We start from the raw sequence: 26,790 nt of genomic DNA, 5'->3' as shown, positions 1-26,790 counted from the left end.
TAATGGAGGCAATTATATATTAGATTAAATAATTAAAGGTTTTTATAAACTTATCTGCTGAATTCTGTCTTTGATTTGTGCGAAAACTTTGTGGACAACCTGATATATAGCCCTGCGGAAAGACCGTCAAGCCCAGCGTCTTTACTCGCTTTGAATGCATTGTTTTTAGAAATGAAAACTCACGGTGTTCACTAGAAGTAATTTTTATTCAACATATCTCGATATTTCGGGAACAACTTGTTGCAACTGCCGAGCGTATAATGCATTGTTCGTAGAAATGGTTTCTCTTCTGCTTGGAGAAACACTCCGTATCCGCGTACTAGCGTCACTAGCCATTTCACCCACAAGACGCACCTCATCTCACAGGATGTTATACCGTTAAAAACCATGGTGAAGTGTTTTTTGCATCTCTCAGTTGTTCGTCTTCGTAAATGAAAAGTCGACTGTTAACGTCCTTCACAAGGCCATCGAAAGATTTGCGACAACATGCAAGCTCTTTCGTGATAAGGCCGCTTCCCTGCCAAGGCAAATTCTCTTGTCACGACCCACACTACGCTGAACTTCTCGGGACTTTGCTCAGTACCAGGGTCGCTCGAACGAATCAATATATCCTTGAAGCAAACTGACCTTATGACTCGAACAATGTGCTAACAGTGGCAAGGCGGTAGAAATTCCAAAAATGCAAAAACGGTCCACCATTATCCTGATGGTCACTAAGACTGTGTTTCTCTATTAAATGTCCGAGGTAGATGTTGCCAGACCAAACCTTCAGAACACACATCACAATCGCAGTGTCACCTTTAGGAAGCCTCCTCTGAACTGTGTGAAATTGCTCGTAGCAAGCATCTTTTTTCACTATATCAGAACTCTCCGTCGATATATAGCATTGTATAATTATGATGCTTCTTCACCAGAACCATCAGAAACTGGCTCCTAGGACAGCAGAGCGCGTTTCGCGGTAGCCGTCGTAATCTACGACCACTTGGCTTTCCAAAGTGCAAAAGCACATCGCCACAAGAGGGGGAGGAGTACATTCCAGAGTCTCACCATCCTTTCAACTTAGGCCCAGAATGTCCAGCTTATATCGTCGGAATTTCTGCCCGAGTTGAAGAAAGCGAGCATTCTGAGGATCTTCGCTACCGTTATCGACAAACGTGCGCACATTCCGAAAACCAGTCCGTTTTCAATAACTAAAGGCCTTGGTCATGAGGTCAGTCCCCATCCGCGCGTTGTTGACGTTTCGGCGGCAATAACGTTTCAACATTTGCAGCCCAGCAAATAGGCCACAAATTTCTACCACTTTTAGTCGCTTCTTACGACAAGCAAGGAAGACTTTGAGTGTTTTCCTAAGCCCCAACTCACAAAGCATCAGTTACAGAACCACTTAGTGGAGGTATGGTTGTGGTCCTTGCCACAGCAGCTGTACGTGTTTAGCTCTCGTCTCTCCTGCTTACTTAGTTCCTACCAGTTGCCGCCATTGATTTGCTTCTGTCCGTGCCTATCTACTTAGCCATACTTACTCCTATGTTACACTTTATCATCATTGGTGATTTTATTGGCTCCTTATTACGCCTATTTTCTCCTTGACTTTACGATCTGTTTTCAACCTCTCCTCGTCTACCAGGCTACCTACATGCTTCATGAAATCCACCATCTTACATCCCTTCAAAACAGACCCGACTAATAACTTTGATTAAAGCGATCCCTAGAAAACGGAGATGAAAAACCAACCATCTAAATAAATACCTCACCAAAACACTATCATCATCGATATCCGCTTTTTCCGTTGTCATAGGCCCAGCTTATAAAAGCTGCTCCCTTCTCAACTTTCCCCTCATTCCCTCATACATTTAACAACTTTTTCGCTCCCTTCCCTCTTTCCCGACGTTTTCATTGCAATAATTAGAGGTTTTCATTTCATTTTCTTATAAATATAAAATACAAAGGAAGCAGTTGAGTGCATCCTGTTTCTGTATTGGCTGATGATGAAATGCTCGCTGGAAGCCATTCGTTCGCATCCCGTAGCAGAAAGCATACACAACACAATTTATTAGAAAGCCGACAACGTCAATATTGAATCATGCCATCTCCCTGCAAATAAGGAGCTTCCGCTTTCCAGGATGTTAGCGGAAGGAAATGGGAATAAACGAGCAGAAGAGACAACCAAGCAGGAAGGAAAATGTTGCTATGCCCATCGTAATATCCCAATAATTTTTCTCGACCTGTTGGATATCCTTTCCGAATAAATACATTGAACTTGAACAATAACCCTAAGGCGAATGTTGATTGAGGATCAGTGAAGAACAAAGGATTTGCTACAAAGTCCACGGCAGGATAATAAAAAATTTCAGATAGCAAAGTTTTTGAATGTTCGAATTTAACGATTATCACTCACTCAATGATAATTGGTGGCCGTTGTTATTTCGCAGGACTAAGTAATCAAGAAATGGTTGCAGTCAGACGATTATGGACTTCAAGGTTCATCCTTATAGTTACCATTCCTGTTGGACACTAAAATTTTAGATTAAGCATTTCTGTTTCGAGTTTTAGTAGATTTTTCCTTATTTCGAAATATGACATTGGACCGAAATGTCGTCCTCGTGTTTCATTGTCATATTTTAGTGGAAAACTTTGTACTTTTAGCTTTCATCACGTTTATCCTTCGAAGAAAAAGTTTCTCGTTAATTAGAAACAGACACTTTTCGGGAATTAGGTTGGCGGATATGGAAGGACTGATTCGCTTCACTTGGTTAAAGCCAAGACTGAAAATGACTCTTGCATTTTACACTACCCGCGAGTCCTTGTGTAAAACGAACTCAAGGATAACGATAAAAGTCAGGAGCTTAAAAAGTTAAATACGAGGCAGTAAATTTCAGAATTTGTTGCTCCTTATCAGCAATCATTCCACTTAGCACATCAGGCGCTGAAACCTTTTCCTCAAGAAAGTCCGCAGATACTTCAATTAACACGCGTACCCTCGAGCATGTCTCACTCAAAATTTCCACCGAATCCGACGTGACAGCATCTACGACCACGCAGACAAAACATCCTTCGCGAAATCCCACAAAGCGTTCAGAGGTAGAAAAACTCATTTGTTTTGCGGAAATAAAGGTGTTGATGCATAAAATTCGCCGTCAGGGTATAAACTAAAGATCCCCGTGGAAACCATTGTTATGACAGTGATTACCACTTTCAGTGCCTTCATTCGTCCTTTGTCAAGGCACGGGTGGAATAAAGAAATCGATACACACGTTTCCACTTAAATCTGGGCTTGGATCTTTTCAGAAAAAAAGGCATTTATTCAAATTCAAACACTCCATTTTCCATCTTTTGAATTAATTGAGTTTTTATAGATCTAAAACGTCCTTACGGCTTCGTCAACGTTCACGCGTTTCTGTCGAGATGAGTTTGCTATATACCATTATCGGATGAAGGGATTCATCAATTTCGCAGGCTCACATTTACTCTTGCCGCTCTTTACTCGTAACTTCTTAATGCAAAATGATATTTTATGAAGCATTAGATACGTAAAGATGAGGAATCTGTCATATAATAGATGCGGAGTATGGGGTTGAAAGCAAGACGGCGAATTCTGTGGGGAGAGCTACCCAGGGTTAGAGGAGGCGCCTAGTAATATGTCAGGCTTTTTATCCTGTACGTAGCTCATGTTCGTAAATGAAATGAACTTGACATTGTAGCTAAGGCGATACGATGGATGGAAAGTGAAAGTTTACTTACCTCCGAGGCGAACAGTATGTTCCATAGTAAAGAGTGTGAATATAATTTTTAAGGGTGGAAATCTATGTAGGCGGCTTCAAGTGATTCTTCAATGATGTGTATAAAACAAGGTTTATTGCTTCGACATCATGGAGTTTTACTGAAATCACTAGAGACAAATTGTTGACTTAATAACAACCACACATGACAATGCGAAAACGTTGTCCCTTAGGCTTTTATACTCAAGGTTGACACTGACATTTTCTAAGGATTTCAAATAGGAACGTTGAAGAAAAAATACAGGGGTAGATACACAAAATTGAAAGCGTGGAGACGAGGAATCGCCGACACAGTCTGCGAAATGACAAAAGAAAACTCGAGTACAGACTCAACTACACAAGATGAACAATCCTGGAAAGCCCATAAAAGTTTAGCTTACCCCAACCCCAAAGAGACAGGACAAAGTTGCTGACTGATAACGGTCCTTGTTTATTTAAAAAGAAAATCGATTCACACCTCCCAGATGTAGGCCCTGGATAGCCACTAGTGCGCTTAGTGCTAAGTTAACGTGAGCGCTTACAAAAACGACACGGCATGACAAGAACGCCAAATTTGGTAGACGATGAGGAATAGTTTGCTTATAAGCTGACAATTGTGACATTCTGTGTTCTCAGTACACCGGAGTGACATTCCATCGAAGCAACCTCAAGATTGTTGAAGTTACCCGTCCAAAAGGAACCTTGGTAAGAATGCCATGCACCATTTCCCTGCTTGCACAGATAATCATCTAGAATACTTATACTAGTAGAAATAACGCCCTAAGTTGAGCTCTAAGCCAAATGATACACTTGTGGCGCGGCAGGATTCGCAGCATTCGAAATTTATTTCGAATGTTGCGAGTGCGAGCGAATAGATGGCGCGGATCTATCCACTTTGCGTAGCACGCCACGGGAGTGGAAGATCGCAGAAAAGTGTGCCATGAGTTGTTGTCAAAAACGTAGTAGACACACAAAAAATTAATCTAATGCAGTAATTATGTTTTTCGTAAATGTCTCTGATTTGTAATATTAAGTTCGAATATATGGATAAATACTGAAGTCCTTTGAATTAAAAATAGGAAAACGGAAGTTGAGTCCGCCGACTAAGATTAGGTCAAATAACATGTATAACTAATTTAATAATAAATGTTAACTTAAATATTATAATAAATATAAGTAATGTTAAATACTTAATTGGTGACCCCGTTATTTAAAAAACGACAAATTATCCGACATCGCCGCCATTGGTGAAGCTCTATTGACGACAAAATTCGTCCGAGCAACACGGCAGAAATAGAACTTCCAAACACCGAGAAATCTATCAAAAACATCAGTAGACCGTACGGCAAGTGATTTTCACGCGTTCGCATCTACAGTTGAGTGTGGAGTGCCGTTGTAAACATCACGAAAACGTGTCGCATCTCCACATCCCGAGTCGGAGCAGAGGCAAGAAAAAACGCGAGAAAACCTTCTCTACACAGTGTACTGCGCGACACACGTCGGACCCTCTCCAGAAGTAGATTTTCACGCGACTTCCCGTACGCACGCCCTCCTGCACAACACCTTTCACGCACCGGACTAGTCATCATTGTCACAACGATCAACAACAGCAGCAAACGGCTGTCCCCGTCGCCGCCACCGCTGCCGTCCACAGTCGCCGCAACCACCACCGCTGCCATCACAGACGCAGCAGCTGTCACCGGTGCTGCCACAGACGCAGCAGCTGCCACCGCTGTCGCTACAGACGCCATCAACGCAGCCCCAGCCACCATCATTGCCGCAGCCACTTCCGCCGCCGGAATCGTCTCCACCATCGCCGCAGAGGTCGAAGCCGCCGCCGTCACTGCAGCCCTCGCCGTCAAGATCAGCGCAGCTGACCGACACCAGCATCACCGCTATCAGGCAGACACCGAAGACCCCGCCACCACCGCCGCCGCCTTCACATCAACGCCGTCTTCACCAAAGAGGCCGCAGCAGCGAAGCATTATTGTAATTTATTATTGTTCAATACATTAGAAGTTTTAAAAAAAAAATAGTAATAAAAGATTGAAATCGCTGCAAGAGACGGCGAAGAGGTGTTTAGCATCGCGAGTTCACCATTTTCATTGGTGGTGTTTTCGGTCTGCGCTGGAGAGCGTCCGCTTCCCTCATCATTTTTTTTTCTCGTTTCGTGCGTGCATTTGTGGGTGCGGCCTGCCGTGTCGGTGTAAAGTTCAACGCGTTTCAGTATAAACTCACCGCGTTTACATCTCAATCTCGTACTTCTCTGTAAGAAAAATGTCTTTTGACAATAAGGACGCGGCAGGCCCATCGGACCCGCAAGTGACCGCCCTCGCCGTACGCGTTCCTCCGTTTTGGCGGCGGAACCCCGAGCTGTGGTTCGTGCATTTGGAAGCACAATTCCAAATGTCCGGCATCACATCGGACGCGACCCGCTTCAACTACGCGGTGGTCGGCCTGGACGAAGAGTCCATACTTCTGGTGTCCGACGTGGTGAAGTCGACATCGTACGTGCAGCTCAAGAGCGAGTTGATCAGGCGCCTGTCGGCAAGCGAGTCGGCAAAATTAGACCACTTGCTGGCGAGTTTAACGTTGGGTGATCGAACTCCCAGCCAATTGCTTCGTGAAATGAGGCAATTGGGTGGGAGCAAGATCGGCGACGACCTCATCAAGTCGCTCTGGCTGCGTCGGCTCCCGGAGGGCACCCAGGCGATCCTCGCTTGCGTCTCCGGTTCCTTGGAGGAACTGGCAGCGACGGCCGACCAGGTCCAGGAGGTGTACGTACGCCCAACCTTGGCGGCCGTTCAACCACCGTCGGATGAGGTGGGTGAATTGAGGCGCGAGATTGCTGCTTTAACAGCCAGTATGGCCGAGATGCGGGCGACATTGGACGCTCAGCGTTCGGGCGCCAGATCGCGAGCACGCTCACGGTCTGCCACCCGAAAAGGGCGATCAGGTAGCAGGTCGTCAAGACAGTCCACGGACCAAGGGATTTGCTGGTACCACCGCAGATTCGGGGATAAAGCGACAAGATGTACGCTACCGTGTAGATTCTCTCCTACCGCAAAAAACTAGGTCCGCGGGGGGTCTTGGCGGCGGCCACCCAGAACGCAGCGCCACGTCGCCTAACTATTTTCGACCCCCTCAGCGGGCGCAGCTACCTCATCGATACTGGTGCGGAGGTTTCGGTTCTTCCCGTACCTCGGCAACATCAACTTTTCCCTCAACCGCTCAAACTTGCGGCAGCAAATTCCTCCCGCATAAACACGTACGGGTATAGGCAAGTGGACGTGAGTCTTGGCTTGCGTAGGACGTTTTCGTGGCGTTTCATCCTGGCGGATGTCAGCTTCCCCATACTAGGCGCAGACTTCCTGTGTCACTATGGATTGCTGGTGGACTTGCAAAACAAGTCTCTTATAGATTCCACGACCAACCTTAATTCGTCGGGACATATGGTATCTCACCCAGGCAATAATCTTTCCGTTCTTTTAGAAGACATTACCGACTCTCGTGTTCGGGCACTTCTCCAAAAGTTCAGCCAGATTACTACCAACTGTGGTCTCTCCAAACCAGTGAAGCACAATGTGCAGCACCACATTATCACTACTGGTTCCCCGATCTTCTCGAAGGTGCGTCCTCTACCATCTCAGAAACTGGCAATTGCACGGAAAGAGTTTGAACAACTCGTTCAACAGGGTATCTGCAGGCCCTCAAACAGCTGTTGGTCTTCCCTACTGCATATGGTCCCTAAGCCAAACGGCGAATGGCGCCCATGTGGGGATTACAGAAGGCTAAATGCACAGACTGTTCCTGACCGATATCCAATTCCACTCATCCACGACTTTGCGCATCACCTCGCGAATTGCCGCATCTTTTCGACCTTGGACTTAACCAAGGCTTATCACCAAATCCCAGTAGCTCCTGAAGACATTCCAAAGACGGCAATATGCACACCCTTTGGACTCTTCGAGTTCACCCGGATGACTTTCGGATTGTGCAACGCGGCGCAAACCTTTCAAAGGTTCATTCACTCAGTCCTGCGAAACCTCGAATTCTGTTTCGTATATTTGGATGATGTTTTGGTCGCTTCTTCCACTGAGTCTGAGCACTTAGCCCATCTCGAGTGCATTTTTCAACGTCTCCTTGAGGCCGGTTTAGTCCTAAACGTTGAGAAATGCAAATTCCTTCAACAACAGGTGAGATTCCTCGGCCATTTCATTTCCCCTGAAGGAATACAGCCCGACCCAGACAAGGTGCAAGCGATAACAAGCTTCCCGCGTCCAAAGACAGTGAGGGAGTTGAGGAGGTTCTTGGGCATGCTAAACTTCTACCGTCGTTTCCTGCCCAAGGCCGCCCATCTCCAGTCCATTTTGAACGCGTACTTGTCTGGCCCCAAAACTAAGGACACACGAGAGATCGTGTGGTCTGAAGAGGCTATCTGCGCGTTTGACAAATCCCGTCAACAACTGGCCGACGCTACACTCTTGGCATTTCCTCTGCAAGATGCACCCCTAGCCGTTTTTGTTGATGCCTCTGACATCGCAGTAGGTGCTGCCCTTCACCAAAAGGTGGACCAAGTTTGGCAGCCGTTGAGCTTCTTCTCGAAGCAGTTGAATCCCGCTCAACGGAACTACAGCACCTACGATCGCGAACTGCTCGCCGCATACCTGTCCATCAAATACTTCCGTTTCTCCCTAGAAGGCCGGCCGTTCACAGTGTTCACGGACCATAAGCCTCTCACGTTCGCTTTGAAACAGAAGCCCGACAAAGCGTCCCCTCGTCAGCTTCGACACCTGAGCTTCATAAGCCAGTTCACGTCAGACATCCAGCACGTGTCCGGGAAGGACAACATTGTTGCTGACGCTTTGTCTCGTGTCTCCGAAGTTAACATCCCCGCCTCACTCGATTTCTCGGCTATTGCCAAGGCGCAAGTGGATGACGCAGCACTTCAGAGCCTCAAGTCCAACCCCAAATACAAATTTCGGGAGTTGCCCATCTTCGGCTCAAACCTCTCGCTCTGCTGCGAAGACTCGGAAAAGGGACCTCGGCCATACATTCCGGCCACATTTCGCAAGGAAGTGTTCCACGCAGTTCACGACTTGGCGCACCCCGGCATCAGGACAACAAACCGGTTAGTCACCGGAAAATACTTCTGGCCCTCCATGAACAAGGATATCAATTCCTGGGCCAGAGAGTGCATCGCATGCCAAAAGTGTAAAGTCTCCAGGCATGTAAGGAAAGAAGTGGGCTCATTCCCCCGCACTACCAAGCGTTTCCACACCATACACCTCGACATAATAGGGCCTTTGCGAGACTCGCACGGTTATAAGTATTGCCTCACAATCATCGACAGGTTCACGCGGTGGCCTGAGGCAATACCTCTGAAAGACATTACGGCGCAATCATGTGCTGAAGCCCTCTGTCGAGAGTGGATACCTCGCTTTGGCGTCCCTGCAGTGGTCATCACTGACCAGGGAATGCAATTTGAGTCCACCCTTTTCTCCGAGTTAGGCAAACTCCTTGGTTTTAAACGCCAGCGGACTACGGCATACCACCCACAATCCAATGGGATGCTGGAACGTTGGCACCGGACGCTGAAAGCCGCCATTATGGCACGCGACGACCCGTCCTGGACGCAAGTCTTGCCTCTCGTCCTACTCGGCCTTCGTACAACCCGCCGAGAGGAATTTGCTGCCAGCCCCGCGGAGCTGGTTTACGGGGAGAACCCAAGACTCCCAAGCGATCCGGTCTTCGACAAGAGATCGGGTCTCACGGAGTCGGGGTTGGTGCGTCTGCTGAGGGACAATCTCCGACGCATCAAGGCGCCACCACCCACTCGACACTCGTCCATACCTGCCAGTTCGCCCAAGGAGCTGGACACTTGCACGCACGTGCTGATCAGGACGGATGCCGTCCGGAAGCCGCTGCAGCCTCCATATGAGGGCCCGTACCGCGTTCTCGAGCGGGGAGAACATTTCTTCCAGCTCGAGATCGGTGGTCACAAAAAGGCGGTCTCTTTGTCCAGGCTGAAACCCGCGTGCGCCCCGAAGCAACGTCGTGTCCGCTTTGTGGATTAACGGCGAACGAAGTTCGGGGATCAGTCGCCGAAACCCCTAGGTTTCATCTGGGGGCGGAGTGATGTGGCGCGGCAGGATTCGCAGCATTCGAAATTTATTTCGAATGTTGCGAGTGCGAGCGAATAGATGGCGCGGATCTATCCACTTTGCGTAGCACGCCACGGGAGTGGAAGATCGCAGAAAAGTGTGCCATGAGTTGTTGTCAAAAACGTAGTAGACACACAAAAAATTAATCTAATGCAGTAATTATGTTTTTCGTAAATGTCTCTGATTTGTAATATTAAGTTCGAATATATGGATAAATACTGAAGTCCTTTGAATTAAAAATAGGAAAACGGAAGTTGAGTCCGCCGACTAAGATTAGGTCAAATAACATGTATAACTAATTTAATAATAAATGTTAACTTAAATATTATAATAAATATAAGTAATGTTAAATACTTAACACTCTTGTGGGAAACAAAAAACATTGAAGAAGCCGTCAATAAGTTCTGGAAAATTATCTCACCGGAGAGGAACGAAGGAACAGAAGCTACTGAACTTGTACAAAGCGGCCTTAACAAAACTGAAATTCTACATGGACGTTTGAAAATAACGACATGGGAAGAGCTTATCCCATATCAACGAAACTCCTGAAAGACTGCCAAAAAGAAAGTGGAGCAAAAATTAGCATAGTGCTTAACTGTGCAAAGCTTGTTACCTGCCGTCCGTCAGAGAACAGGTAAGATAATTGATAGAAAGAAATACAGAAAAACGACAGAGACCTGGCGCGAACGATGCTGCAGCTTTTCAAAAAACCGAAAACGCAGCAACAACATAAGCTGACCAATCACCGTAATGAATGAGTCAAAGCTAATTGTAATGACAAAAGCAACGTCGAAGAAAAAAAGATACAAATCATCGCTATCAAGTTGAATGGCAGGAGGTTTTTTCTTCGAGAGTTCCGAAAGAGCGGCCAGCTATCCGGAAAGCTAGAACCAAGGATATACTCCTCGAACATAAGTCGATAGAAATTTTTCAACATGTTCTTCTTACGAAATCTAATAGGAAAGGATGTGTTTTCAGCCTCGAATCCACGAGCACGCCTCGAGTAAGGGATCTAGACTGTTTCCTAAACAATCAGGAGTTACATCTGCCAACTTCAAGGAGCCATCGTCATATAACTTTACATAGTTTCTCTTGAGTCTTGAGAGATATCGTGAGTAACCCTACAGGTGTCAACTGGAGGCTTCGTCTAATCTACAGATTGATGTGTCTTTTGAAGATAACTATTTGCTTAAAAACCACAAAAGCAGTCTTCCAAATTGGAATCGGAAATTCTCTGAAATGGCACCTTGGTAAAGTCTATAACATTTCACCTTGTCAAATGCTGCCCTTCCTGAAGATGTTTTGAAATATATGCATGGCTGCCGTTGATCCTGGATGGAGCAGGGCACGTCAACCACACCTACGCACTTCCTGAGATGCCGGCATACCTTCTTGCTATTCTGCGTGAACTGCTCCTGGGGCAACCCATTTGTCGGTCATCTCGAGAGAGAGGATTCTATTGTATGGCATAGCAAGCAATACAATTGTCGCCCCTCCTTCAAGTGCGATTTATCCAATGTCACTTCCGTTTTTTTATCACATCACTTACAGGCAACTGGCCAGTGTGCCGACCAAGTTTTTTGCTCGAATTACATCAGGCCAGTGTTAAGAACGCAATAACTGTAAAAGTTCGCGTTATTTATTCTCTTTCCCAACTCCTAGAATACGGAATCGCCGACGAAAGCCCCTCCCAGACTAAGGATGGGGTGACGGCACGTCCATCGTCCTAACTTTGACTAGTCCAAACACCTAGAAAGTCAACAAAACGTGACATTGAACTTTAATTTAAATATGTGATGAGTCAGTAATTTGAGCTTCGTACATTTAGAAGGTGGCGATCCTGAGTTTCGAATGGACAAATGAATGAACAAAGCCCATTCTACTTCTTTCTACATCCTCCACTCAGGCACTTTCGCACTAGATTCAGCCGGCTATGCAGGAAAATCCGGTGAAGAGCCCTGCTTTGTGCGTCGAGTTCGAACTTACAAGAGAAGGTTCACCTGGTGAACAAAATCCTCCTAAGCTCACCCAGGCTGCCAACCGACCAAACTCCCCTAACAGGCTTGCCAGTCGTGAACACCAACAGGTGCCCGCCCCCTCCCCATTATATTTGAAGCGTTTGAGTTTGCTCCCCTATCATATTTAAAGCAGCAAGAGGTAAATTTTTAAGTTGGGGTGGACCGCCGCAGAGCCACCATGTCATCTGGCCCTCCATGCAGAGGAAAGGAAGACGGGGGCTACTCGTCGCGTAGGTGCCAGAATCGGTTCAAGGCCAGTCCTTCCCCGTCCATCCCACGCACGTTAGTTTTCTTTCCCTTATTACCCTGTTTAGCAGCTTAGTTCCTTTTGTGAAGGAATTTTCGGTGGTATCAACCCGCCTCAAAACTACACGTCTCTATTAGAGTAGTTTACCCTGCGATGACCCGCCAAACTAAAAGGTTTTGATAGTGTGTATCTTCAGTCGAACTCTAATTGTCCTTCTTTTCAAATTCAGATCCGTTTTGCCAAGGGCCATGATACGATGAGGAAGCACACAGATGTCATCAATGCAGCCGAGGTGTTTGATGAAAAATGTCATATTGAACTCCTGCACATCCTTCGGACAAAGCACATGACGAAATGCTATCGATAACATGATACAACCCTAGCGGACTCCGCTTCAGGATCCTCTGAGATTTTACCCCCGCCCAGAACATCAGATTTTGCGTCATGCTATGTCGCTCCGAAAATAGCTATTAGTTTCGTCGAAATGTTCCTCCAGCGTAGAGCATTCTGTCGAAAACTTTCTCGAAATCAACGAAAAGCAAGTGAAGCGAAGACCTAAACTCCACGCGCATTGTTCTAAAATGATTCGTACGGTGTTAGTGCAGAAGGATCTGGAGCGGAAACCAGCCTGCTCTCTGTTGATCAAGCTTTCGAGGAGTTGTTCAATGCTTTTCAGGATCATTTTAGCTATTATCTTTGCGACGGCAGGGAGCACGCAGGTACCCCTCCAATAGTCACACTTAAACGGATCCCCTTCTTCTTCAACTCTCTGGGAAAGGTCTCAAATTATTAGGATTTGCGTACTAGTGGAAGTAGCAGTCTGCAGCAATTGTAGGCGCGGCGATAAATAACTCTTCAAGGAATGAAATCATTGCCTTCTGCAGCATCGTCCGCTTCCCTGACAAGCCCAATAGCGAAATTTTTTGTCACAGTGCACAGGATGATGAAAATCTCAGCATTTCGCTCGGTATCGGAGTTCGAGTGTGTCACGACCGCCATCACTCGCAGCAGTCAATAGATCTTTCAACTTCTTCCGTTCTCTAATCCGCTTCTACGATTCCACAGACAGCCAGATCTTATGAACCCCCTTCCAGATGTGGGCGACGTGTAGCACCCGAGAAAAGAGCATTTTTGATGGCACGTTACTCGGGCTATCTGCCGTCCAAACAGCAAAATAGCTCCGTCACTGCCGAGCGACAGCTGGATCAAACAAGTGGTCGATGTTGAACTTGGAAGGTACCAGCTCTCCAACCCTTCGGGAAACAGTAGAGGCAATACACAAGCAAAAGTTAACGACCACCAGATGGTGAGTCTTTTTGGCGCCTTACTTGTTTCACACATCAAGCAGACAACCCCTAAATCTACTGCTGATTATAAAGTGGCAAATTTCATTGCTTGTAACATGTTGATTATTTCAAATCAAACTGACCTTATAGTAGATTCAGTGCCCGAAAATGTACCACCAATGACGAGGCGGTGGAAGTTGCAGAAATCCACAAATTTCCCATCATTATCGTTCCGGTCGCCAAGGCTTTGTTTCCCATCAGATGTCCAAGCAAATTGTTGTCAGAACCCACCTTGGCATTCAGATTACGCATCACGACAATAGAGTCACCTTTAGGAAGCCTTCCCTGAGCTGAATATTAACTATATCGGAAGTCTCCGTTGGTAAATATCATTGTACCATTTTGATGCTTCTCAACCTGGACCGGAACCTTGCAGTCCGGTAGCCGTCAGAAACAATCCAACACCAGATTCGCGTGTTACCACTCCGCTTTCCAGAATACAAAAGCACATTGCAATTAATGTAGCACGAGGGAGGGGGGGGGGGGGGGGGGGGGGTTAATCTCCAGAGTCCCAGTACAGTACAGCTGGCCGAGGATGTGCAGCTTATATCGTTGGACTTTTCGCTCGAGTTGGAAAAAGCGATCACTTTGGAGACCCTCGATACCCCTACCGTGCGTACATTCCAAAAACCAGTCATAGTCCGTTTTTGATAGCCAACATTTCTTCCGTGAAAGTCTATTGGGCATGCTTGTCATCAGAAAATGGTCAGAGAGAGAGAGTATTGAAGAGAGATCAATTATTATCTCGCCCAGTTTCCCACGGAACATAAAGAGTACCGTGCATACCTTTATACGTTTAAATTGGACACTTCACCTAATTGGCCAAGCCGCGGTGGAGTTCTAAAGGAACATGTATTCTTCCAATATCGAAGATTCGGGGATAAGAATGGAATACCAGGAGGATTGGACCCAATCAACTCCATGATCGGGTAAACTGGAAAAACTAGACCAAGAAAGCACCGGTAGAAACGCCACGCATAGCACAAAAAGGTTCTAATTCCATAATGCAATACCTTATGGTGGTTCCGCGGGACAGAAGGAAGTAAGGGTTGTTTTAATGGATAAATACACAAGGGTGTCCTGGCCAGTGTGTTTTAAAAGTATCCACCTCCTCAAAAAATACACAGATAGGCATCGAAACAATTCTAATTAGGAATGAATGACAGAATGGGATGAGAATGCCGCAAAGGTAGAGAATATATTGTGTCTCTACCCGACACATCAAAACGAAGTTGTAAGCCAGAATAGGCTAATTTCCGCTGGTTCAAGTGTTGGGACCTAAGAAATGTTGGGCCCCCCGTTAGGCATAGAATGGTTTGAGAACGCCAAGGCAGGGTGGGAACGCCTGACTATACATCTGAGGTAGGGGAAATGTTGATTAAGGATGCGTTCCGTTATGGATCTTTCCTTTCGATCACGGCACTCGGGTCCGGACCGTAACGACTCCACGCGCGCGGTCAAGCCGTAATTTTTTTTATATATTCAGTTTTAGCTCGCGAGTTTATCTGTCAGTAGAGGAACCCAACGCCCCCCCCCCCCCCCCCCCCCATTATCCCGAGCCAACTATGGAATGGGAGCGTTAGAAATGACATCAGGACGGGATTACCATAAATTTTGGTAGACTTTCAACATTCTAACTCCCTTGTTAGATAGCATTAATCCCAACGTCACTTTGGCTACAAAGAAATTAGCGCGCACAGTGATGGAGAATACTGGAATATGACACGGTCAGTGATCACCAGTAAATTTCCTTTGAACTGTCGAACACTTCTCTCAATTTTATGAAGTCTGGTGAATACCTAGTAAGTGGATCGCCGGGGAAATTGATATGGGTAAATTTTCTGAGACTCTCTCAGGAGAAGTTGGTGAGCGAGAAGACAAAGACACCGATACAAGAGCCATCACTGAATCAACGATGGTCTTTGCAATTGTCTTGACACCCAAAAAGGGATACCATCAGTGCAAAGTTAGATAAAATAAGTGAGATAACTACTCTATACTACGGTGTATTATGTAGCGTGCGGTAGACCAATACAAGATAGGAGTATCTCTTAGATCCCCAGAGTACAAAACTCTGAGAAAGGAACTCCAACAAAACGCACACCGTTGGCAGGAGTTAGTCAGTGTCCTTAACGGGGACCCAGAGGGCACAGATTTTATACTTGTCACCCAAAAATTAAGGCTCATGGAACACCCTGATTCAAGAAAGCACGCTATGGGAGGCCACCCAGCAAAAGTAGGATATTATAGGGTGGCAATTCAAAATTGATGCAATTCCGGAAATAATCTAAGCTGTTAGACGAAATGATGTACAGCTGTTACTATCACGAGTGGCGCTCTTTATAACGCAGCATATAAGGTAAGCCGACAAGACTGAGATTTTGGGGAATTTTGTGGATATTAAGGAGATTCATAAAGGATCGCGCTGTACTGTGCAAGACCCGGAAGTAACAATAAAATAAATAAAGGCGGCATAGATAGCCATTCTGTGATTTATCCAGAAATCCAGATGTCTAGAACGCATCATGGTCTACAGCAACTGCTGATATGCTCGATAAATAGCACCTGGCCATATATGGGGAGAGTGTTGGACGCTAATATATTCGCTCAGTCGATCAACCCGGCATACACAGATTACAATGAAAAGGTGGCTCAGTAGATGACTGATTAGGCTAGTTCGGGAGAAAACCGAAAGAGAGAATTTGCATAATCCGAGCCGGTAATGAAATGTCTGAGCATAGTGATAGCTTCGAAGACAAGTTCGAGCTTCGAGAAGGTTCGAAGCACCGCAAGCAAGGCTGCTATTTGGTTCCCGCCATCTGACTCAGGAGTGTGGTTTTGGGTCAGTTTACAAAACATCTTTCAAAACACAGGACTTACTTGAATAGTGCCTCGATAGACTGAATCGACCCTTGGTCTCCTCTAAACTCTTCAGAAGGGTTCAATACTCAGATACCCACTGTGAGGGGATGACTACAAAGTAAGCTGGATTCTTAGAGAACCTCTCCTATGCTTGCATAGGGCTTGATTACAATATTCAGGTTGAACTTGTGAGAATAATATACATTTACCAAAGGTGGAATAATCGGTATTAGATTACTCAAGAAGTCTAACGAGAACTGAGGGTCCATTTCATTACAGCAATGTCCAAACAGCATATGTGGCCGGGAGAACTGCTATGCTTGTTTAATCCAAGACTACTGATACAGATCTGATGGTGATGACCCACATTTATTAAGGAAAGCATGTCCGACATCAGGGACTAAGAGCCTCAACGACTGGAGATAGATAAATGGCTATCAGTCCTTAGACAGATGTGAACAGTATTCGTTTAGTCATTCATAATCTCGTTGGTTTTTCGCAAGCATTTTATAGAGCGGGAAGTTCCGAAGAATTTATTTTCCGAATACCTATATCGTGGATCAGCATGTTGGTTTCTGATCCAAACAGCAAATTTCAAAAGAATGGTAGGAGGTACCAGTGGCCGCTTCAAGGATTCTAATCAGCGCTGCGATTCCCCGTATTGGTACCAAAACACTGTTTACCTAGTGACCGGGGCCTGGCTCTAGCTGCTAGCTAGACCGCGACAATCGCAAAAGAAGCTAAGTTTACCCAACCTCTCCGCAGCATGAGTAATGCGAATTGTAGGCGAAGCCAAGTTTGGTTGCATGGTCCCCTACAAGTCAGTACCCCGTACAGATCGCCGTAATCCTGTACGCATTTGGACAAATCAGGAGAACTAGATCGTCCTCTACTTGACGCAAGTAGTGAGGCTACGTCATCTGCGTCAGCGGCTGTTTGCTCTCCCCGGAACTAACGATATAAGCGGTACCTCTGTATTATGATGATGATTACGCCTCTTATTTCAGCCAATGGAACAAGCTAACATATTTGGTATTTTTGCCAGTTTGCACACTTTCCCCCACAACAATACACACTGTAAAAATCTTCTAGTATCCTGGGAAAACTTTTCAATAAAAATTTTTGAGAAAAATAGGAACTTACAGCGATGAAAACGTATTCCAAGAAAATTGAAAACGTTTTTCCCCTCAAGCTAATTGCAGTGTTTGCCTTCAGTCCCCATCCGGACCGGTAAAATCTTCAAGTAGGTAAACTCTTTAAACCTTTCCCTTTAAAAGAAGCACAATTACTTAATGTAAAGGAAACCTACTCAAAAACAGCCTATAATTCACTTACTTCGACTCCATCTCATCAGCGGTACCGTCTCGGAAAAGTTTGATTTTCTTAAAACAACTTTGTCTATTTACTCGCCATAATGGCGTTACAGCAAAGCAGTTTGCAAAATTATTATCAACTCAACACACAATAGTTGGTCCCACCCCCACGGAAGTCAGCGTTGAGTGTAGCTCCGGAGTCGAAGTGGGTTCTTGTCTGGATAGAAGAGTTTTAATGGTGAGACAGGGCAGGGTAATTTGAGCTTTAAAACGCCTCAGTTATCAATTCTAGTCAGACTGCCGACTCGGAGGACATCAATCATCTGCTCGCAAGGGTTGGAGAGTTGTTGCGATTATGATGATGTTGATGAATGATGGATAGCATCGCTTAATGGCATTTATGAGACTTGAATGGTGTACTGTCAACAGTTTTAATTTTCCTTTTTCTTAGAATCGTGACAAGAGCATAGAAAAATCAGTTTTCGATGTTGGTAGATTGAATTTGATAAGTTCGATGTCCTTTGATATTTACTGAGCTGAAGAAATGTTCCTTAAGGCTAGGACTAGGGAGTATCCTTTGCATATTTCCATATATCACGCTTGTTGAACGTGAACGACAAGAGCATGTTTGTCCTATCAAAAAGATTTCAAACGAAGATACTTTAGTATGAGTTTTCTTTCAAGGAAGACCATGAAAGTCCTCGTTATATATGCCAATGTCAATGCTTAAAATATGTATACCTTTTTCACAACAACAACAAATATTCAGACTATGCAAATGACTGAAAGGTAGTTCCAATGTTTCCATTTGAATTTGAAAAATGATTATGATAGATATTGATTATGATAGATATTGATAGTATCCTTACAAAAGTCATGGCTCTACTAGAATACATGGAACGAATAAAGCCAAGGCTTTGGTGTTAAGTGTAAATAGTAAATCAAAAATCGGGCACTAACTTTCTTTTTATCACATCAAGAGAAAATTTGTGACAAACCTGGGGCACTAGAATCACCAGAAGATTATCTCTAGAGTTGGCTTTGTCAAACCTCTCTTTGCAAATTGGAGATAAATCAACCAGCAGCTCCGCCGAAATACATACTACTATGCTGTTCAGTATACGAGAGTATTGAGGTTTTTATACCCTTCTGCGCCCAGTGTTATTTTTTTCAGTATCTAAGAAGGGTCCTGAATCATTTCAAACCAAATTATCCTTGTGGCAAAACCCTGCACTCACCAGTTTCAAGTCGGTGTAAGTTGCAAAATTCCGTAAATCTTTTCGTGAAGGTCCCCAAGATCGTATTTCCCCATCACATGTACAAACAAGGTCTTGTCTGATGCTACCTTAGCATTCAGATCACCCATCATGATCGCAATGTTACCTTCAGGAAGGGTCTCTCAAGCTGCGCCTTGTAATTGCAGATTCAGGCTGACTTCCGTTAGGTTTTCCTTGGTACAGTATCATAGTGCCCCAGAGTAGGGTACTCTCCAGAGTCCCACCACTTAGTTTGTCCTGTAGTACTGAAACTCTCACTCAAGTTGAAGAAAACGAGGGTTCCGAGAGCCAGATGTCGTTTCAAAAATTTGGCCTTCTGCGAAATACGAAGGTCTTAATCGATAAGCTAAATAGGTTACGTTGTTGGTGGTTTAACGCCGTTTATGCTTATCCACAAGTCTTGTTAAGGCCCGGATTGGTTCTGGCGACAACAATGACACCAGTCTACACTGGGTGCATGGCTCAGCATTTATACTGGTGGGTGCAAGACACACTCAAATTTCTACAGAATGAAGGAGGATGGCACCCTAGTTGGAAAACAACTCCACGCTTGAGGTCTCTGTCCGCATTGTGGACGCAACCACAATCCCCCCTAAACTCAAACTAAGGGGCTAAACGTATAAACTCACAGGGCTAGCCCGATTCCCGTGGTACAAGATAACCTCTGGTCAGGCGTTGTGGCTGAAACTACTTTAGATGAGTCCTTAAGCAGGCTTAGGCCTGATCGCCCAAAGCCATGGAGCATTCACCTACTGCATCACAAGCAGCAAGCCAATGTCAATACAGCATTTCTCGATGCCACCACGTGGAAGTTCTCTTCGGCCACTTGATGTTCATTCAGTCGGCAGGGTTGTTGCCTCTCAACACCATTTATTAAGGAGGTGGACATCTTCAGAAGACACTGGCCTGGATACGTAAGTGTGTAGGATTTTTTTCCACTAAAACCCCTCCAGCTGCCGCCATGCTTCACGGAACCACTATAAGGCAGTAAATCCCGGTTCAGAATTACCACAATCTAGCTTGATCTTCTCTCTTTAATACACAATTGTATATGCTCATCATTTCGTCTGCCAAAATGTCGATCGGCATCATTTCTGAGATAACGAATGCTACATCATCAGAGACGGTTTTGAAGGCCAGGAATACTACCCTTGAGATATTCAGTTTATACGCATTGCATGATGCCTGAAGTGCTTTTCCCCAAACTGGGGCCGCATAGAGCAAGATAAAGTTCACCACCTTGACGCTAAGTAGTCATGGGCTCAAATATGGATGATTTGCCACAAACAAACTTCACATGCTCTTTAAGACTTAGCCTCGCATCTATCATCACTCTCAAGTATTTGATGGCCGGCTCGGAAATGATGATGTGATTGCCAATTCTAATGCGAGCACAATTTCGCTTACGGCGCTTGTTAATAATGACCGCTTCCGTTTTTTCCTCCTCAAGTGTCAAACCAGCACTCTCAACACTCTAACATTTTCCCCATAGTGCCTGTGAGATGACAACTCACCATGAGATTTACTTTAGGCAGTAGAACCAACTTCTGATGCAGAAAATATCCTCCGTCTGTCCGTCTGCCTGTGATGCGCATCTTACTCAGGAGCAGTGATGCCTTTTGAGACGAAATTTAGTGAAAAGTTTGCAACTATGAACTCCAATGCATGCAGTCAGCAGCATTGCTCTACGTTGAACTAACCAGGATCCCCACGCATTTCAAAGTTGGATATCAATTAAATTTCCACCGAATATTGTAATCTAGGTTATCAAATGGTCTCGATTCCAAAGGAGAAATTAACTTTGACATCAGTTTTGAAAGCGGAAATCCAACAGACAGACAGACAGAAATTCGAGGAAATGCTTGACAGTCTTGTTCTCGACGCAGGGGGTCGTAGTCCAAGGGTGATTGCTGGTGACTTCAATGCTTGGGCTCGTGAGTGGGGTAGCAGAGAGACGAATGCAAGGGGCCGCAGTCTATTAGACGCTTTCGCACAGTTGGATGTCGTTCTGGCCAACGAAGGATATGTAAACACCTTTCAGAAAGGTGGGTCTACCTCAATCGTAGACCTAACTTTTGTCAGCCCTGCGCTGGCACGTGGTATGTCTTGATGTGTCAGCAAGCACTACACCCACAGCGATCACCAGGCAATCTTCTTTGGGCTATGGGTGGAGTCACCGGGCATAAGACCATCATGCCCGAAACCAAGAAAGATGTCAGGCTGGTCCGTTAACGCTCTGGATGAGCAGACCTTCATGGAGGTGTGGTTAGACCAGCCTCATAAAGCAGGCGCCCCTACGGAAAGAGCTGCCCATGTGGCCCAATGCATCGCCAGAGCGTGTGACGCATCCATGCCGAGGAGGTGCTCATTCCCGAGTAGAAGACCAAACTACTGGTGAAATGCTGAACTGGCCAGCCTTCGATCAGCCTGTCACCGAGCCAGAAGAGCGGCTCAAAGAGCGGTTGGCAGAATCGACCAAGGGCAAAAAGAGCGCGCATATAAGGAAGCCCGCAAAACCCTCAAGCTCGCCATCCAACGGAGCAAGAGGGAGTGCTTTAAAGAGCTCTGTTTAGAAGCGGACGTAAACCCGTGGGGGAGCGTCTATAGAAGCGTGATGGGGCGATTCAGAGTCCGATCATCTCCGCAGATCACGTGCGCTTCACTCTTGTTAAAAAATATCCAGGGGTTATTCCCTCAGCAAGAGGAGGGCATAGACAGCTTCCAGCGACCTCTGAACGACACGGCAATACCGTCAGTCACCAGTGACGAACTGCTGGAGATCTGCGCTAGGATAGGAGATAACAAAGCTCCGGGTCTAGATGGCGTGCCGAATAAGGGCCTTAAGCTTGCCGTGAAATCCAGACCGGACATGTTCGCTGAATTGTTCGAAGGGATATTTCCTGCATCATGGAAACGACAGAAGTTGGTGCTACTGCCTAAGGCTGGCAAACCTCCAGGTGAGCCAACCTCCTACAGACATTTACGTTTTCATCCTTCCCTAATTCAAAAATACTCCAATAGGTTTGCGAATTTAATTCCCAAAAGTCTAAGAACAAAATGTGGTTTTGATATAAACAAAAGAGCCAGTTTTCACCCCTAACAAAAAAATTTACCTTTATTTTCCCGAATAACTGTGGTTCGGAAACTAGTTGGTCCCCTCCCTCAGAGATTTTCCAAGAAAGAATCTTTTTTGTTAATGTATATTAAACTCAATGAAATTAGCTAAAAAATCAAATCCCTGCGTGAGTCAAAACAAAGCATTTTCCCTAAAGGAGAATACCGTTATTTACAAAGAATAAACATTAACTGATGAAACCACCTACAATCCTTGCCATTTTGTCAGCTTATTGTTTTTATCAACTCATAACGATTCGATTTATGACAGCGTGAAAGCAAGCACCCACCTAAACACATTCCCATATCCTGTGCAAAAAATATATTCACCTATAGGCACTTAGGCAAGATTAATTCAGCTCTAATGCTCCTTTCCATGTGATTATCAAATGAAGAATTACATAAAAGCCGGGAAATTGCTTAAAGCAGCTTATTTTTCCTTTATTATAACCAGCATTTTTGCTTTTTCACCCGTTGTGGTGTTTTCATGGAAAACATGTCCTTGGTAAGTCATTTTTTATGGGAATACCAAAAGTAAATATTTTGGTTGTTGGGTTGAAATCCTAACTTGTTTCTGCATTGCTTGTCTATTGTAACAAAACTAAAAAGGATTTTTGACTGAAAAATTGAATTTTTCTTTTATTCATTTCCATGTTTTTCCACTTTCAGAAAAGTTCAAGAAAGAATTCCTGGATTTGTTTGTTTATTCATATTTCTTGTTTCGTTTTATAAGAAATTTTGAAAATTTTTCACTTTTCATTTGAAGGTATTTATTTTAAACGCCTAAACTGAAAAAACTGATTCAGTTAAGAACACTCCAGAGTCTTCAAGATGTCAGGACGACATGGCCATGAGAGCCAGTGCAAGATTAAGCACTCCGAGGTAAAGATAGATGAAACAAAATTAAGTTTTACTCTCGGTTATCCTCTATTATTTGCATCGTCCAAATTTTGATAGAGGAGGGTTTGAAGCATATTCCTAGGGAGCTGAACTTTATTTCCGAAAAGTTGAACTTTGTCCAATCCGTCTTTGTATAAGAATCTGCCTGTCTGTCTGACGTACAGTCAATCATAGCGCAATACTTGATAGTGCCAGGGAAGCATCGTCTTTCAGCTAAACCAGCGACCATTTTGATGGCGTCAGTAGCTGATCTAACCGTACGGAAGCCGAATTGTCGGTCTGATAAGCCTCCCAGACTTTCTACAGCCAGGACCAATCTGTTATAGATTACTTGCTCAGCACTTTCCCCATAATGTCCAATAGACATATATCTTTGGAAAAATAGCTCAGCAGGAGACTTTCCAGGTTTAGCCAAAAATACAAGCCTTTGTTGTTTACATGTCTCAGGAAAGATTCCATTCACCAAGCATGCGTCGAGTGACTCCAGAAATATGTTTGGTCACGACTTAACAGCAGAGTTTGTTTTGTTTGTTACCTCCTAGCCTACTGACTTCAGGTGTTTCTTTTGGCGTTACTGAAAGCATTATGACCACATCTAAATGTGTCTGGAGACTGTAACCGCTCGTGCTCTCTTGAGGAAACAAACCTTTAACAATTTTCAGTAGGAGATTGGGGCATATAATTTGCGTAGCTGCTTGCCCTTTGAATCTTCCCACGGGTCTATATTTTCCTGCGTAAAGTTATTTCAAGCAGTCCTTCTTGCTTCGCTATACAACTAGCTTCAGATTTCTTCCTTGAAGACAATTTGCTTCACCTTCTGGTCAATCTTACCTATTGTTCTTTGGGCCGGTCGTCGGGCCCGATGATACACCGAAGATCAGACAGTTCACTATTGGACCAACAGTTGGGACTTCGGCATGAGCCGACGTCGGGATAGACTCCATGATATGGAAGGCTCTCTCCGCGGGTGTGTGTTCTGGTCCACCACAAACCATCTAAGACCTCAGGGAAGGTAAAACTACTATCTTTTAACAAACACATGAAATTGTTGCTCAAATCAGGTAAATCCACAAAGGACAAGGGCGAGGGAGGAGGGAGCAGATAATGGTAACTATATATATCCATAAACTATTCAAAGTGAATCATTTGGATGTGAGAAATTCAAACAAATATCAAAAATATTACAACCAAGTCACCATGAAGCTAAGAGAGCTACTAGCTGCTTTAGGAGTCAACGGGAGAGGTTATTCCTTTAACCTTTCGCGATGTTCTATAAACGTTCTCTTCATACCACTTGGCCATAGTCATGAGTCTTACCTTTTAAACCCCAAAAGAAGACAAGCTAAAGAAACTAAAAACTATCAAATAACATGAACATGAATTATGAAAGAATAAAGGATCAAAATCGATCCATTTTTCTCTTTGTTGAGGTTTCGGTGAAAATATAAACTTATTAAAATCAGTTCACTGTCTGCCTGTCCATTCGTCTGCCTGTCTTTCTGATGCAAAATTCTTCAAAAATTAAGAGTAGCTTCGGAAAGTACTAACGTGAACCTTCAATTTGGTACCCAACATGACTATATTCAACAAAAAAATATACACCCCCCTATCGCATGTACAAAGACCTGCCCTTAAACTCATCGTAGAAAGATGCAACTCTTGGGATGTATGGGCCTTCACAGTTTCCACCTTTCCACCAAATTTCGTATCAATCCGAATAGCCGTTTCTGAGAAAAGTGTGTGTGACAGGCAGATATACGCACAGCAGACAGACATCGGATAGGGGCATACCTATTGATGTATAAATCCATGTTCAATACAGCCAACTCGGAACAAGCTTCGGCGGTGGACAACTTGGCTACTGTAGCATCAAATGCCACTAGTGATTTAGACTTGCAGAAGGAGGCGAAACAAGACCTTGCCAAAAACATAAATAATAAAGGGGGAACATGATGGACTGAAAGGAAATTGCTGGCCTACAAAAGCGATTTCGACACCCACCGCATCTGTCCAAGAAGGATAACCGCAGACATACTAGTAATTCCGATCGGGCCGACCGATGCAGAAAATGCGGAGAGAAAGACCATATTGCCCAAGGATGCAATAATGCCTATTGTGCAAAGAAAAGAAGTGACGGGATAACCGGCATATTGCCGGAAGTAGCAAATCCCTAAAATCAGGAAGTCGTTGACTGTAATAAAAAAATTAGGTTCAATCAAATAAACCTTAATCGTTGCAGCGTTGCTCAGAATTTAATTGAACAGACCACCCAGTAAGTGTGTAAGGAAACCATAGAGGAAGGGTCATGAGCACGTATAGGTCACAAACTCTACTGATGGAGCGACGATATGCGCTTACAGTAGGCAAGCTATACAAAAATCAGTGGCGTGTACGTATACAGCGGCTAGGCCTCACCCAGTTTCACATTTTTTGAGTTTGAAGACATGTTGAACAATATTGTTCACGACGCAAGAAGACGAAGTCCGAAGGTTATTGCCGGTGATTTCAATACGTGGATCCTGGGATAGGGAAGCTGAGAGAATAAGACAAACAGCCGAAGTCTATTAGCTAAAGCCAAGATATTGTTCTGACCAACAATGGTAATATAAGTACCTCTCGGAAAGGAGGGTCTGCTTCAATCTTAGGCCTGGCCTTTGTGAGCCCTGCACTTATGCGTTGTATGACCTTGCATGTTAGCGAGGACTACATCCCCAGTGATCACCAAGCAATTATCTTCGAACTAAATAGATACCCACAAGGCAGGCAAACAACATACCCAAAGCCGAGACGGACATCAGGCTGGTCCGCAAAAGCACTGAATGAGCAGACCTTCAACTAAATGTGGCTAGACCAGCCTACTAACGGAAATAGTTCCTAATGTCCCACAATGCATCTCTAAGGCACGACAAGAGTGCATGCCTAGGAGATGCACATTTCCCAGTAGAGGACGCAACTACTGGTGGAATAGTAAACTGACCGGCCTTCGATCAGTTTGCCACCGAGCCAGAAGAACGGGTCAGAGAGCGGTAGGGAGATTTGATCAGTTGCAAAAACAGGATGCGTACAAAGTAGCCCGTCAAAACCTCAAGCTGGCCAGCAGATCCAGCAGAAAAAAAGTCAATGTTTTAAAGAGCTCTGCACTAAGGCGAATGTAAATCCGTAGGGGAGCGTCTACAAAATTATGGTGTGGTCATCTTCGCAGGTCACGTATCCTGTTCTCTTGTTGAAAATCATCCAGGTGTTATTCCCATCTGGATGTGACGACAATTACAGTAGCAACAGACGAGCTGTTGGAGATCTGCAACAGAATAGGTGACAACAAAGCTCCGGCCCTGGATGGAATACCGAATAGAGCCTTTAAGCTTGTCGTGAAATCTAGACCGGACATGTTCGCCGAGTTATTCATAGCAAGCATGTCTGAGAGGATATTCCCTACAGCATAGAAGCGGCAAACCTCCGAGTGAGCCATCCTCGTATAGACCGATATGTCTTCTAGACAGTATGCAAAAAATGTTGGTTGATTGAGATGCTTAATTGTACTTATGTGAAGCAATCAGTACTGTTAAGGCTTGGTTTGCTAGCGCTGGGCTGGCACTTACGGAGGAAAAGTCGGAAGCGGTCCTCATCACCAAGCACCGGAAGAGAAATCTCGCTAACATTAGAATTGGGAATCATATCATCACTTTCAAGCTGGCCATCAAATACTTGGGAGTGATGGTAGATGCAAAGCTCACTTTTAAGCAGCATGTGGAATGTATTTGCGAAAAGCCATCCACCACCGCTCTGGCAAGAAT

At 44.8% G+C, this 26,790-nt stretch overlaps 1 protein-coding gene and 1 long non-coding RNA gene across 2 annotated transcripts in view; one reads left to right on the top strand and one right to left on the bottom strand.

The window, feature by feature from the left end:
* The window catches only part of LOC119659764, a 111,372-nt gene extending 107,496 nt beyond the window's left edge, over positions 1-3,876 (bottom strand). Inside the window, exon 1 of the long non-coding RNA XR_005250368.1 lies at positions 3,739-3,876. This is a non-coding gene — a long non-coding RNA (uncharacterized LOC119659764). The remainder of the gene's footprint in view (positions 1-3,738) is intronic.
* The window catches only part of LOC119659762 (neuropeptide SIFamide receptor-like), a 79,076-nt gene that overhangs the window by 8,172 nt on the left and 44,114 nt on the right, over positions 1-26,790 (top strand). The gene's annotated exons all lie outside the window — the stretch shown is intronic.

This window comes from Hermetia illucens, chromosome 6 (genome assembly GCF_905115235.1).
Source record: "Hermetia illucens chromosome 6, iHerIll2.2.curated.20191125, whole genome shotgun sequence".
In the NCBI taxonomy this organism is placed as follows: Eukaryota; Metazoa; Arthropoda; class Insecta; order Diptera; family Stratiomyidae; genus Hermetia; species Hermetia illucens.
The sequence above is the reverse complement of the archived record's forward strand: the minus strand, read 5'-3'. Positions and strand labels throughout refer to the sequence as shown.